Genomic DNA, 11925 nt, shown 5'->3' with positions numbered 1-11925 from the left:
GCCTCAGCGTCTAACCTGAACTCTTGCTCCTAGTGTTAACTACGTTCTCTGTTTTTACCTACGTCCTAGGTTTTTGCCACGCCACGACTACGGAAACTAAGGACTACTTACCTGACACCATTCTGCTACTTACCTCACTGGAACTGGCTCGTCACTTCTGGAACTCCTGCAACCGCTCCTCCTCTCCTCGGCGCTGTATTTACCTCCTGGATCTGTAAGCAAACAAAGAGACATTATTACCACTTTCTTGCTACCGTCTGGATTTAGACTCGTACCCGAGACTCACCTAGCTCTCCTCTTGCAGACTCTTTGGATACCGCCCACTGTATATAGTTTTCACCCTGTAAATAAATTCACTTACCTTTACATCCGCCTCCGTGTTTGGTCTTGGTTTCGCTCTCTGGACAGAATCCCCTGAGTTATGACAGATAGCAGCATTAGACTTTCCGCATTCTTGAAACAAATAAGGTTGTGAATATTAAATCATGTTTACTTATAATACTTGTCACTAATCAAAATGTGAATTAATATTTTGTAAAAAGATCTTGCCTTTTTTGATTATGCATTCTTATTTATGTATTTTAGGGTTTAACTTTATGTAAAAAAAGGAATCACTATTTTGAGTTTTAACCTGCAGCCCCCCCAACTTGAAAGGTCAGCTTGCTTCAGAAGATTTTGAACTGGACTTCACTCAGTGACCAAGACTCAATTCTTCTTTTATTTTGAAAGCTATCAAGGCCAACACAGGTGAAAAACCTAAAAACACAAACAAGAACAAAAGTTCAAGAAAATGTAAGCCAAAATCAATTTACCTAACACCAAAATTTTATTTTTTAAACAACTAAAACTTACCCTTGAAACCAAGTATAACATATCCACATTTAAAGCACCCAAAATCATTTAAACATGTTTTAAATATTCAGTGATCATTTTAACCACACACTTTGGCAGCTCTAAGCTCCCTCAAGTATACAAAAATCCCATTTAGCAAATTACTTCTAGCTTCCAGACCTTTTAAAACTGCGCTTTATTATATACCACTTTGAACTTGAATTTTAAATCACATGCCTTTAACAAATTACATTTTTAACCTGAGTGTAAACATATGTCTTGATATGTTAGTCCACAGCTCCAAAGACAATATAATTGAAAGCCCACTGGCTCGTTCCTTTTTTTTTTTTTTTTTTCTCTGAAGCAAGCCTTAGTCCTGAAAGATCTTTTCCTAAGTTAAATTCTCCCAGCACTTCTTTCTCACATTGTTTGCTTCTTACTGCCCTGTGAGTGAACACCTCCGAACTCTGTTCATCAGATCATCTCTACCTGGAACAGTCTGCTGCCTACCAGCTGGGAGACAACCAGTGGTGGAAAGTAACGAAGTACAAGTACTTTGTTATTGTACTTAAGTACAATGTTTGTGTATCTGTACTTAAGTAGATTTAATAATGGATACTTTCTACTTTTACTCCACTACATTTGACAGTAAGTATCTATACTTTCTACTTCACTACATTTCTACAAAACTGTTGTGTTACTCGTTACATCCAAGTCGCATTTCGGTATTTTGAATTGTTTGTTAGTCTGAAAGTATCCAATGGTGAGGGAGGATTATGGTGTGGGCTTGTTTTTCAGGAGTTGGGCTCAGCCGCTTAGTTCCAGTGAAAGGAACTCTTAATGCTTCAGAATGCCAAGACATTTTGGACAATTTCATGCTCCCAACTTTGTGGGAAGAGTTTAGGGGTGGTCCCTTCCTGTTCCAACATGACTGAGCACCAGAGCACAAAGCAAGGTCCATAAAGACATGGATGAGCTTGGTTTGGAAGAACTGGACTGGACAGAGTTCTGACCTCAACCTGACAGAACACCTTTGGGATGAATCAGAGCAGAGACTGAGAGCCAGGCCTTCTATCCAACATCAGTGTCTGACCTCACAAATTAACTTCTGGAAGAATGGTCAGTAATTCCCATAAACACTCCTAAACCTGTGGAAAGCTTTCCCAGACAAGTTTAAGCTGTTATAGCTGCAAAGGGTGGGCCAAGATCATATTAAACCCTATGGATTAGGAATGGGATGTCACTTAAGTGTGTGAAGGGAGACAAGCGAATACTTTTGTCAATATAGTGTAGATTAACTTACCTGTGTCTGTGCCTTTACTTGTTTATATCCTATCTTGGTATGAGGATGGGTGGACAGACAGTCTCCTCAGTTCTCTTAGTATCAAAAGACTCAGATGTTCTGCGTTTAAAAAAAAAAAAAAAAACTAAAAAAAAACCACACAAACCGCTGTTTGTAAATGAACACCTCAGACTTTCCCCTGTGGGTTTTGGTTGGCTTAGGCAACAAATTTAGCCTACTGACCAATAAAATGACAGAAGCAGTGAGATCTGTCAGCACTAAAAGCAAACTGCAACCACTGTAATCCCTCTCACAGACTCCAAACTAAACACACACGTTAGTTTAACTAGCAACTAAATTGTCTCGATGTAACGTGTGAGGGAATGGTTTTCTCTCTCCTTGAGAACATGTGATGCAGCGTTGGCCTGCCCAAAGTGCACAAGACCCGCCTCTCACCCAGTGACCACTGGAGATAGGCACCAGCTCTCCACAAGCCCACAAAGAACAGCAGGTAACCCCGAATTAAGGCAAATATTTGAAAATAAAAACTGTAGAGCCAGAGTCTGGTTGTTCATTTTTGCCTACTAGTGTAATACAGCACAAATCTTTAGAAGTATTTTCCATTTGAACAGAGAATACCAGCATACTTTAGATTTTTGCTTCTCAGTTTGCATTACTTGTTTTGAAATGTTTATGAAATCTGAAGCAAGCTATCTTTGCTGCAATAAGTTATATTGCAAGTTGCACATCGTTATGTTTCCAGTTTGCTGTCAGCTCACGCACACTAATTACTGAAGATGAGCACATGTGCTGCGGTAACGTGAGCTTGCATATATCATCTACAGTGACTGAAATGAATCTGAAAGTGCATTCCTGTGAAGGTGTTAATCTTGTGGTTTCACATGTCCTGCATCATGGTTTTCAGAGGCATGTGAAACTGCAGCTTTCATAGAACTGCATCAGGTTCTTGGTAACATTGTTGGTTAATAACTTCCAGTTACAAAAGAGGTGAAGCCAAATTACCCACAGGTAACATGAGTGGAAAACTATCCATACAAGATTAACGTGAAAAAGAAAGAGAGAGCACTTTTTAAAATTGAAGGCCTAACTTTCCTTGAACCCCGCTGCCCTTCATGCCACCGTTTTAAACTAAAATCTTCTTATGTTGCGAAATAATGGAGTTAAAGTCATTTTGATTTGTTTAGCACTCAAAGTATGTGTTGTGAGTGACTCCCAGCTACTACATTAAGTTTTAAGTTATAAAATGGACTGTGTTGTAGCCATTTTGGTGTTGGCTAACTTTTAATAGTATCTTGAATTGGGTTTTCTTCAGAAGTGAATCAGTTTGAAGTTCAGGAATCTGATTCATGAGCAGAGTGTTAGGATCTGGGTTTTTATTGTCTTCATGTTTCAGTTTGAGTTTATTGTTTGTGTTATTTAGTAGTCTCTTCCCTGTGCCTCAGCCACCATTCACTTTTCCTCAGTTACTCTCTCTCTTCCCCATTCTTACCCATCTACACCTGCCTCTAGCTCCTTAATCATCTCACCTGTGCCCACTTCCACTAATCACCCTCTTCCTTTAAAACCCAGTAACTTTCCACAGGTCCCTGCTGGTTCATTGTCATACTCTTGTCTCCCTGATGTGCTGTTCTTTTTTGCTCGTGCCTTCTCGTCTCCCAGTGGTTCGTCTTTTGTCTCAGGTCTGTTCAGGTTTTGTTTAGTTAGTTAATGTTTTTGTATTTAGTTTAGGTTTTGCTGCCACAACAGCCTTTGTTTTTGGGTTTGCCTTTTATTTCTAAATAAATTAGGTTTTTTTTTCAACATGAGTCTGCGCTCAGGGTTCGCCTCCTTCACCCCAGTACATGACACAGAGGAGCCAGAAAACTAAAGGTTATGCCTCCAAATCTAGTCCTTGAGCTTCTAGGAACAAAAAGTAAATCTTGATCTTGTGGGATGGTATGCATTATTGAGGGCATGTAAATACGATGGTGCAAGACTTTGTATGTAAATAAATACATTTTCATTGTAAAATACAAAAAAAGCTTTAGAAAGAAATAGTTACATCAAAGTAGCTGATTCAGATTTTTAAATATGGGCAGAAAGATCATTATTTTGGGAAATTTAATTCACATATGTTGAGTGAATAGTCACCCATTTTAAATAGTTTAAAAAGATGGAGTTATGTTTGTAAACAATTATTTTTATGTTTCAGTTATTTTCCTGGCTTTTAACAATTCAAAAAAGCCCCCATGTTGCTGTCAAAGTAAGAGTCAATTTCCTTCTTTCAGCTTTTGATCAGAAGTTCATAAAACATGTCAGCACTGTCACCACTTCAGCTGATTCTCCTTCTGTGATTGGGTCTTCCACCAATAGAGTTTCTGCTCTGATTTGCATCCATTAGGAGAAGAATGTATTAGAGCTCCTGAGCACAAGGACAGACCTCTACCACAGGCTGACATCTGGGGACACAGAGAGCTGGACATTTGTCCCCTCTTCATGAGTCTGATGAGTCTGTCACAGAAGGAGCAGGTTGAAATTATTTAACCTTTGACCTCTGAGGGAAGGAAATACATGGAAGGACTTGATCTGTTCTCAAGACTCAAAGGTGGAGAGGTGACACATTGCTCAACGTCTTTCAACTGCAAATCAGACTTTCAAATAATCAGAATATTATGTTGTAAATAGGTTCATCAGACACCAGAAATCAACATTTAAGTGACAGTGTAGTAAAACTTGCAATTCAGGTCTCGCATTCCTTGAAGGAATGCATATTGCCCATCACCTTTTAAGCTAGAGTAGTAGAATTAAATCAAGTCATGTTGAGAGTTATAACAATTTTGGTTAAATCTTGAAAAAAAACATTATGTGTGACCTTTTGCAATATTGTATGTTCTGGCAATATTTGTTAAATCTCAGATTATGTGTCAAGTATAACTCTCAGCTACTACCACATCACACTTCAGCTTAATATCTGTCAATTTTGCTGCGTTAGAGCAATTTCTGTTTTTGGCTAAAGATCATTAGCCGTAGTGGCCAAACTGAACTGGGTTGTTTATAAAAGTTAATCAATTGTATAAGTACAATCGAGGGTGTGTAAAGCAATAATTCTATTTTTTTTATTTTTTAGTTCTAATAAGCTAAAAACATAAGGTATTTAGACAAGCTTACTGTGAATTCTTTAAGCTTTCTACACAAGTCGTTTTCTGTGCAACTTGAAGGAAATTTCAAACCTCTTCATTGGTTGTTGAGTGGATTTTGTTTAATTTTCTGTCAAGAGGATCACACACGATGTACTGATGTTCTGAAATTATTTATTTGACTAGCAGAAACAAGAGCACATATCAGCGTTTTTGTTTTTGCTCAAAATCAATGTAAAGTTAGTGAAACTGAAGTGAAGAAACAGTTCTCTGATTTTCCTTTTCCTCGTGATGACTCATGTCTTCGGTTTTGTTACAAAAAAGGGAGGATTTTGTAACAAGTTTCCGGAACAATGACAATAAAACATATCTTTTAGTTTAAACCTCCTCTCACATTTGTTCAGAGAACAGCGAGGAGCCACGTTCGAGCAACCAGAGCTTGATTTCAAGCCAGAGCCAGCAGCTGCTGCCGCCGCATGCCAGCCTGATCACTTTGTTAGTGCACTGCTTGCTTACTGTATGCACTGTACTTATAATACCAAGAATATGAGTCACTGACAGTGCAGTTACAGTTACACAACATCCACAGTGGTGACAGTGCTGTAGGAGAGGCTGTTTACAAGAAGAACCCACTTGAGTAACTAACTCCTGTATTTATGAGTGAGTACTTGCTTTCTTAGAGCTAAGTTTGCAAGCCATGACAAAATAAATAGTTTCCGATGATATGCTGAACACAATGTGCAAACAATCTTCCTGCAAAAGGTACACAGTCACACACTTTGGCATGGTAGCATTTTTTAGACATCTAGATAATAAAGAATATCAATAATCCAGCCTAGAAGTAATGAATGCATGGGCCAGTTTTTCTGAATCATTTCGGGACAAAATATTTTGTGAAATTATACACATTTTTAATGTGAGGGTTAAACGACATGTCCTTCTCAAAAATCACATTAAGGTTCCTTACATTAGTGCTAAAAGGCCAAGTCAATACCATCCACAGTAAGGGAAATGTTGAATTTGTTCCTAAGAGGTTCAGGTTAAAAAAAAAACACTACATCTGTCTTGTCAACGTTTAAAAGCAGAAAATGAAGCATCATCCATGTTTTTTTGTTTCTAAAATGTGCTTGTAATCTGAGTAACTGACTGGATTAATCAAACTTTATGCATAAATATAACTGAGTATCATCAGTATACCAATGAAAATTTATCCCATGCTGTCTAATAACTTTACCGAATAGAAGCACTGAACCCTAAGGAACTCTATGACTAACTATCAAATAAATATGATTCAAACCATTGTAGAGCTGTTCCTGTAATCCCAAAATCATGTTCAAGTCTCTAAAATAGAATATTGTAATCACCTGTATCAAATGCAGTACTGACAGGACAAGTACGGACACAAGTCTGAGGACAGGAGGATATCATTAGTAACTTTCATTAGTTGTGTTTCTGTGCTATGATGAACTCTAAACCCTGATTGAAACTCATCAAACAGATTTTTTTCTGTCCAGCTGTTTGCATAAAATTTTTGCAACTTTTTTTTTTAAAGAATTTGTAGGATAAATGGGAGGTTGGATATAGGTCAATAAATGGTCAGAACTCCTGAATCAAGGTCAGGTTTTTTAAGTAAAGGTTTAATTACAGCAGCCTTAAAGAGTTGTTACAGATATCCATTCACTAGAGACAGAATAAGCAGATCCAAAATGGGGATATTAATTAAGGGAAGCACCTCCTTGAACAGTCTGGTTGGGATGGGATCTAGCAAACATGTTGATTGTTTGGATAAGGCTATTATTTTTGATCATTCAGAAAGCTCAACAGGACAAACAGTCTAAACAGAAATCAGGTTCTAGTGACACTTCTAAAACTGCCTCATTTGATAATGATAATGAAGAGAGTGGTCTTCTTATTGCTAAAATCCTTTTTTAGTTTTATGAAGGGCTTTCTTCTCTGTTTCTAGACTGAGTTATATAAAATTCTTCCAAATTAGTGGAACACTTTTTTCGTTTCAACTTCTTTGAAGCCTGTTTTAAAATTTACTACTAGTACATTAAAATGTGTCAAGATAAATCCGGTAAATCAAAAAGTTCTGTGACTTAATAAAACAAGCCAGCTACAAGCACAGTAAACAGGAAATGACACAATATGCCTTACCACAAATGTTGGTGAAGTTCAAAACATTTTGTTTTAATTTGAGTTTTCTCTTACTACTTTATACTGAATTATCCCTTTCAGTGCTTTATGGCATGTAAATGCTTTGCTTACAGTTAACTACAGGTAATATTTAAAATACACACATCCTATTTGTAAGGGTTCTGAAAGTTGTAATTTCTTACCTGTGGATGTTATTTAAAGTGCCAACGCAGGTTGTTTTATTTTGACATTGTAGGAAGATAATGAAATGATGGGAATAATTATTTTAATCAAGTTGCAAAAGTTGAACTCATCTATTAGTCCTATGCTGACTTCCTTAGTAAAGCCAAACTTAAACAGGAACACAAATGATGGAATATAGATGTTACTAACAACATTTAAGAGTGATTCTGTAAATTATTTTACCTCTGTCCTGTTACCTGGAACACTTTAGATTTTCAGTGACATAGAGAAAGAGGGCCCAACAACCTGTCAAATTTATAATTTACCTAGAAATGTAAAGAAAAACTGTTGTTTGCTGTCAATTATATTTTTTCTTTTTTTTAATATTAGTAAGTCAGAGCTTCACAAAATCTGGCTATAGGAACAGGTCTAAAAAAAAAACCTAAAGACATCACTTTGAACAGTGCACTGGGTTGCATAAAACATACATTTTATTTAAAATTTCTGGTAATTCACTTGAGCCTGCTTACACAATCTGGATGTTTCATCATTCTTGTCACATTTTTTTCAGGGCAGTTAGTCATGCCTACCTCGCCACATCCAAAGGTCAATTACCGCAGCATTCAACAGGAAGTCATAATTCCTGGTCAGGTAGAAGCTGTCCTAATCCTAAACTGTGCACCTGTCAAACTCCACCTCCACTCATTTTTAACATCACATCAACACACAGCTGTTCCCTTGGTACACGCCACAGCACTGACCTTTCACCGTTTGCAGTCAACTTATCGCTGATCTTGTAGGTAGGTGTAACTGGTCTCCAACTTGAGTTTAAATTTAATTTTATGTTGTCAGAATGCTGTTTCGCCACCAATGCACACTTAATGCAGCTGAGACTAATTAAGAGCCCAAAATTATCTAAGAGCCTCTTTACTAATATGTGTAAGCAAGAGTTCTGTACTCTCTAGTCTCTGTATTTATACAGGTAATTATTTCTGTCATTAACTTGTGTTTTTGTTTGGGGTTTTTGTCTTGTTTGTTTGAGGTTTATTCATGTTATAAGGTTTCATTCCTTTTCACTGTTGCCAACATGCTGCTCAGGATGGAGGACTGCAACAAAGTGAAGATTCATTGCAATCTGGTGGCTTACTTAAATAATTGTCATTTCATAATGTATGTGAACGTGTTGTATAAGGGTTTGAATTGACTGTAATTAGATTTGAATCAGGATCTGAACTGGATTTAGGATTTTAACTTGTTTTTTTTCTTTTGTATACTGCCCTGAGATAACTGTGTTCTGTACTGAAGTTATACACTATAAATAAGCAGAACTAAATTGAATAAAACTTTGTATTTATCTGTGGTTACAAAAGGCAAATGCACAATTTTTTTCTTTAAAACATTAAAAGTGACCTCCGTGTGCAAATTGAAATGAGTGTTGCTTGTTATAGATTTTTTATAGTCCTCAGTTCTCATGATGTGATTTTTAAAAGACTAAATGTAGGATTTTTTTTTATTCTAAATTGCTCTTCACCCATGTATAAAACACTCCTACTGATTCTGCTGATAATAAAGTTTTAAGTGCAGTTTGTTGAATTTTTTTTGAAGGATAGTTGAACCTTCCAGTAACATTTAAAGTTGTCCCCCCTTAGAGAATCAAGACTAAATGACAGTAAGCTTGTTTTGACTGTTAATGTGAGTCATAAAACTGAGGGGGAGTTAGTGTGGCGTGTGTGTGTGGGGTGGGGGGGATTGGGAAATCCCTGTGAGCTCTTTGGATCTATCTGGAATTCACATCCAGGTCCAGCAGGCGGTGACCCAGGTCTTTTCTTCATGTCCCAATGTAATCCATCAGATTGAGATTTTATGGTTTTATTGTTTGAGGTTTGGATGCCTAAGAAAGGTGATGGGCAGGAGATTTACTGTTAAGTTGTTGTTTTAAAGAAAAACAGCAGTTCAGTTCAACTAGTTATGAGATGATTATGAGGAAAAATGTCAGCTAACTCAATCTTCAGTTAAAATTAATATGTTGCTTAGGTTGATAAAAGCAGTAGTGATCTTACTCCGTAATATAGGCTTTAACAGTATGTGTAAGTCTTACTTTTCCCCGTTTGTTTCTAATTTTGATGTGCACCAACAGGCAAAAGGTGGGCAATTGTCTGTGTATGTGTGCCTGTTACCAACATTTTACATGAACTATTGGACAGATTTTATTGAATCAATCAAAAAGTAATCACTGGATGTCCATCCACAGCTGATAACATGAAAACGAAAAAAAATTAGATTAGCCATTGCAGCTAATCAGCATTAGCAAACACAAAAACACTCAACTCAATCAACTTTATGGATATTAAACTCAAGTTTGGTGTGGTAGTAGCTGAGCGTCAACCCAACACATAATCCAAGCAACAACTGATTGCACCTTGGCATTATAACTGTCTGTTAGCAAAATACCTCATGAACCATTGAATGTATTTTAATGAAAGTAATCACTGGTTGTTCATGTAAAACTGATTGACTTTTGTAGTTATTCAATTCAAGATGGTCACATTAAAAAAAGACAAATGGCTATAGCTGAGTCAGGTTTCGAGCTGACTGAGTAACTGACTGTCATAACCCTAACCCTAAAGGTTGGACTAAAATATCCATAACTTGTCAATAATGTGTCATTTCTCAATTTAGGATGATTTCAGTGTTGGCAGGTGATTTGCATTCATTCACCCTCCAGTGGCCTTTGGGTCAAATTAACCTAAAGTTACAAGGGCTTCTCTACCCCTCTCTCATTCTCACTCTCTCTCTCTCTCTCTCTCTCTCTCTCTCTCTCTCTCTCTCTCTCTCTCTCTCTCTCTCTCGAGAGAGAGAGAGAGAGAGAGAGAGAGAGAGAGAGAGAGAGAGAGAGAGAGCTTCAGAGGGGTTAAACGAGTGCTAGGCCTTTAATTGTAATCAGCTTTAAACTGCTTATAGTTTTTTGCACAGAATTTTCTCTTAACATATTTTAACTTTTAGCAATAAACCTGAACCAAACAATTATCATATCAGTTCAGTTTTGGTTGATTCAAAGCTAACTTGCGCTGATGATATCTGCACACCTCCCACACATTAAACAGTCAAATTAGGGTATATCTGATGGTGCAAGATGAAAATAGGGAGGATTGTTTCCCAGCTGTCACGTGTCATAAATGCATGATAAAGATTTTGTGGAACTAGGGAGGAGTGACACCAATATTCATTGACTGAAAAAGTCCTGCACAAATCTCTAAAACAAGGACTCGTCTGAGCAAAACTAGATCATATTTCATTCACTGCAGTTTTAGACTCATGAACAGTTTTTTTCCTTGTAATTGCTTTGACTTATTGTTTATAATGAATTTGCCCGCACAAGTCAATAAATTTAAGAAAAGGCTATAAGAAAAAGCCACACTTGTGATGCACATTCCTGTGAGTAACTTTTAAACTCCATCTAGATGTACAATGTAGAGCTGGTCATGCTGGCTCATTACAACAGCTGCCATGCATCCAAAATATCATCACTTCAAATGTTAGCTCAGTTGCTGCAGTTGGTCTTTGAGTGGCTGCTTGGCCACATGTCCAAATCCTTTGGGAACAGATTCAGCCACAAGTCCAATCCGGCGCTGGCTGCCTTAAAGTCGCCTCTGAGGTTTCATGTTTCACTGTGATACAGAGGTATTAGCCTGAGAAGCAGTCAAATCCAGATACTCATGTTTCATCTGCTCGCGCACAAACCCCACTCTCGCTTACAGATTTTTTTTTTTATATCACTCTCACTTCTTGTGAATTCTTTTGTCCCTGAACTAATGCCATGTTGACTAGCATCAACAAAACTGGCAAAATTATTTCTGAGACTGAGTTACTGTTTCTCAGAGGTGATCAACTTCTTTTATGTTTACAGGAAGTGCTAAAATACTCTTATCTGAGCTGCAACCAGTTGTTTTACGTAAATTAAAAACAGTTACATTTTGGTGCAGATCACTTGGTTTAAAGTTTTTAAGACAGGACACTTGTTTTGGCGATGAAGCTCCAGTCAAACACCTCTTTGTGTCTTACCTGCAGTAGACAGCAGTCAGAGGGATCTCAAGTTGGAGAATCAGGGAGAAATTCTCATGAAGAAATCAAGCTAACAGCTAGTGAGACTGGTGCTTATTTAAGGGTGAACTTTTGTCAATCAATCAATCAGTCAAATTTTATTTTTATAGCACATTTCAGCAGCAAGGCATTTCAAGGTGCTTTACATAATTAAAAAACAAAATAAAAACAGCATGTGACAATGAATAAACAGTAAGAAAGAGACAAACATCAAAAACCTGCACTCTAACCCTAATTTAGCCATAAGCAACTCTA

At 37.2% G+C, this 11925-nt stretch overlaps 1 protein-coding gene across 5 annotated transcripts in view; it reads right to left on the bottom strand.

Annotated features, from left to right (window-relative positions):
• The window catches only part of LOC108242136 (myoblast determination protein 1 homolog), a 19363-nt gene extending 16874 nt beyond the window's left edge, over window positions 1-2489 (bottom strand). The window contains exons 1-3 of one of the 5 annotated variants that reach the window (XM_025008182.2): window positions 2135-2489; window positions 632-756; window positions 362-414 (exon numbers count right to left, since the gene is read on the bottom strand). The gene's annotated coding sequence lies outside the window, so the exon portion shown is untranslated. The other 4 variants (XM_025008183.2, XM_025008184.2, XM_017426781.3 and 1 more) reach the window with 4 other exon arrangements.
• Between the last annotated feature and the right edge of the window lie 9436 nt (window positions 2490-11925).

This window comes from Kryptolebias marmoratus, linkage group LG15 (assembly GCF_001649575.2).
Source record: "Kryptolebias marmoratus isolate JLee-2015 linkage group LG15, ASM164957v2, whole genome shotgun sequence".
NCBI classification, from domain to species: Eukaryota; Metazoa; Chordata; class Actinopteri; order Cyprinodontiformes; family Rivulidae; genus Kryptolebias; species Kryptolebias marmoratus.
The sequence above is the reverse complement of the archived record's forward strand: the minus strand, read 5'-3'. Positions and strand labels throughout refer to the sequence as shown.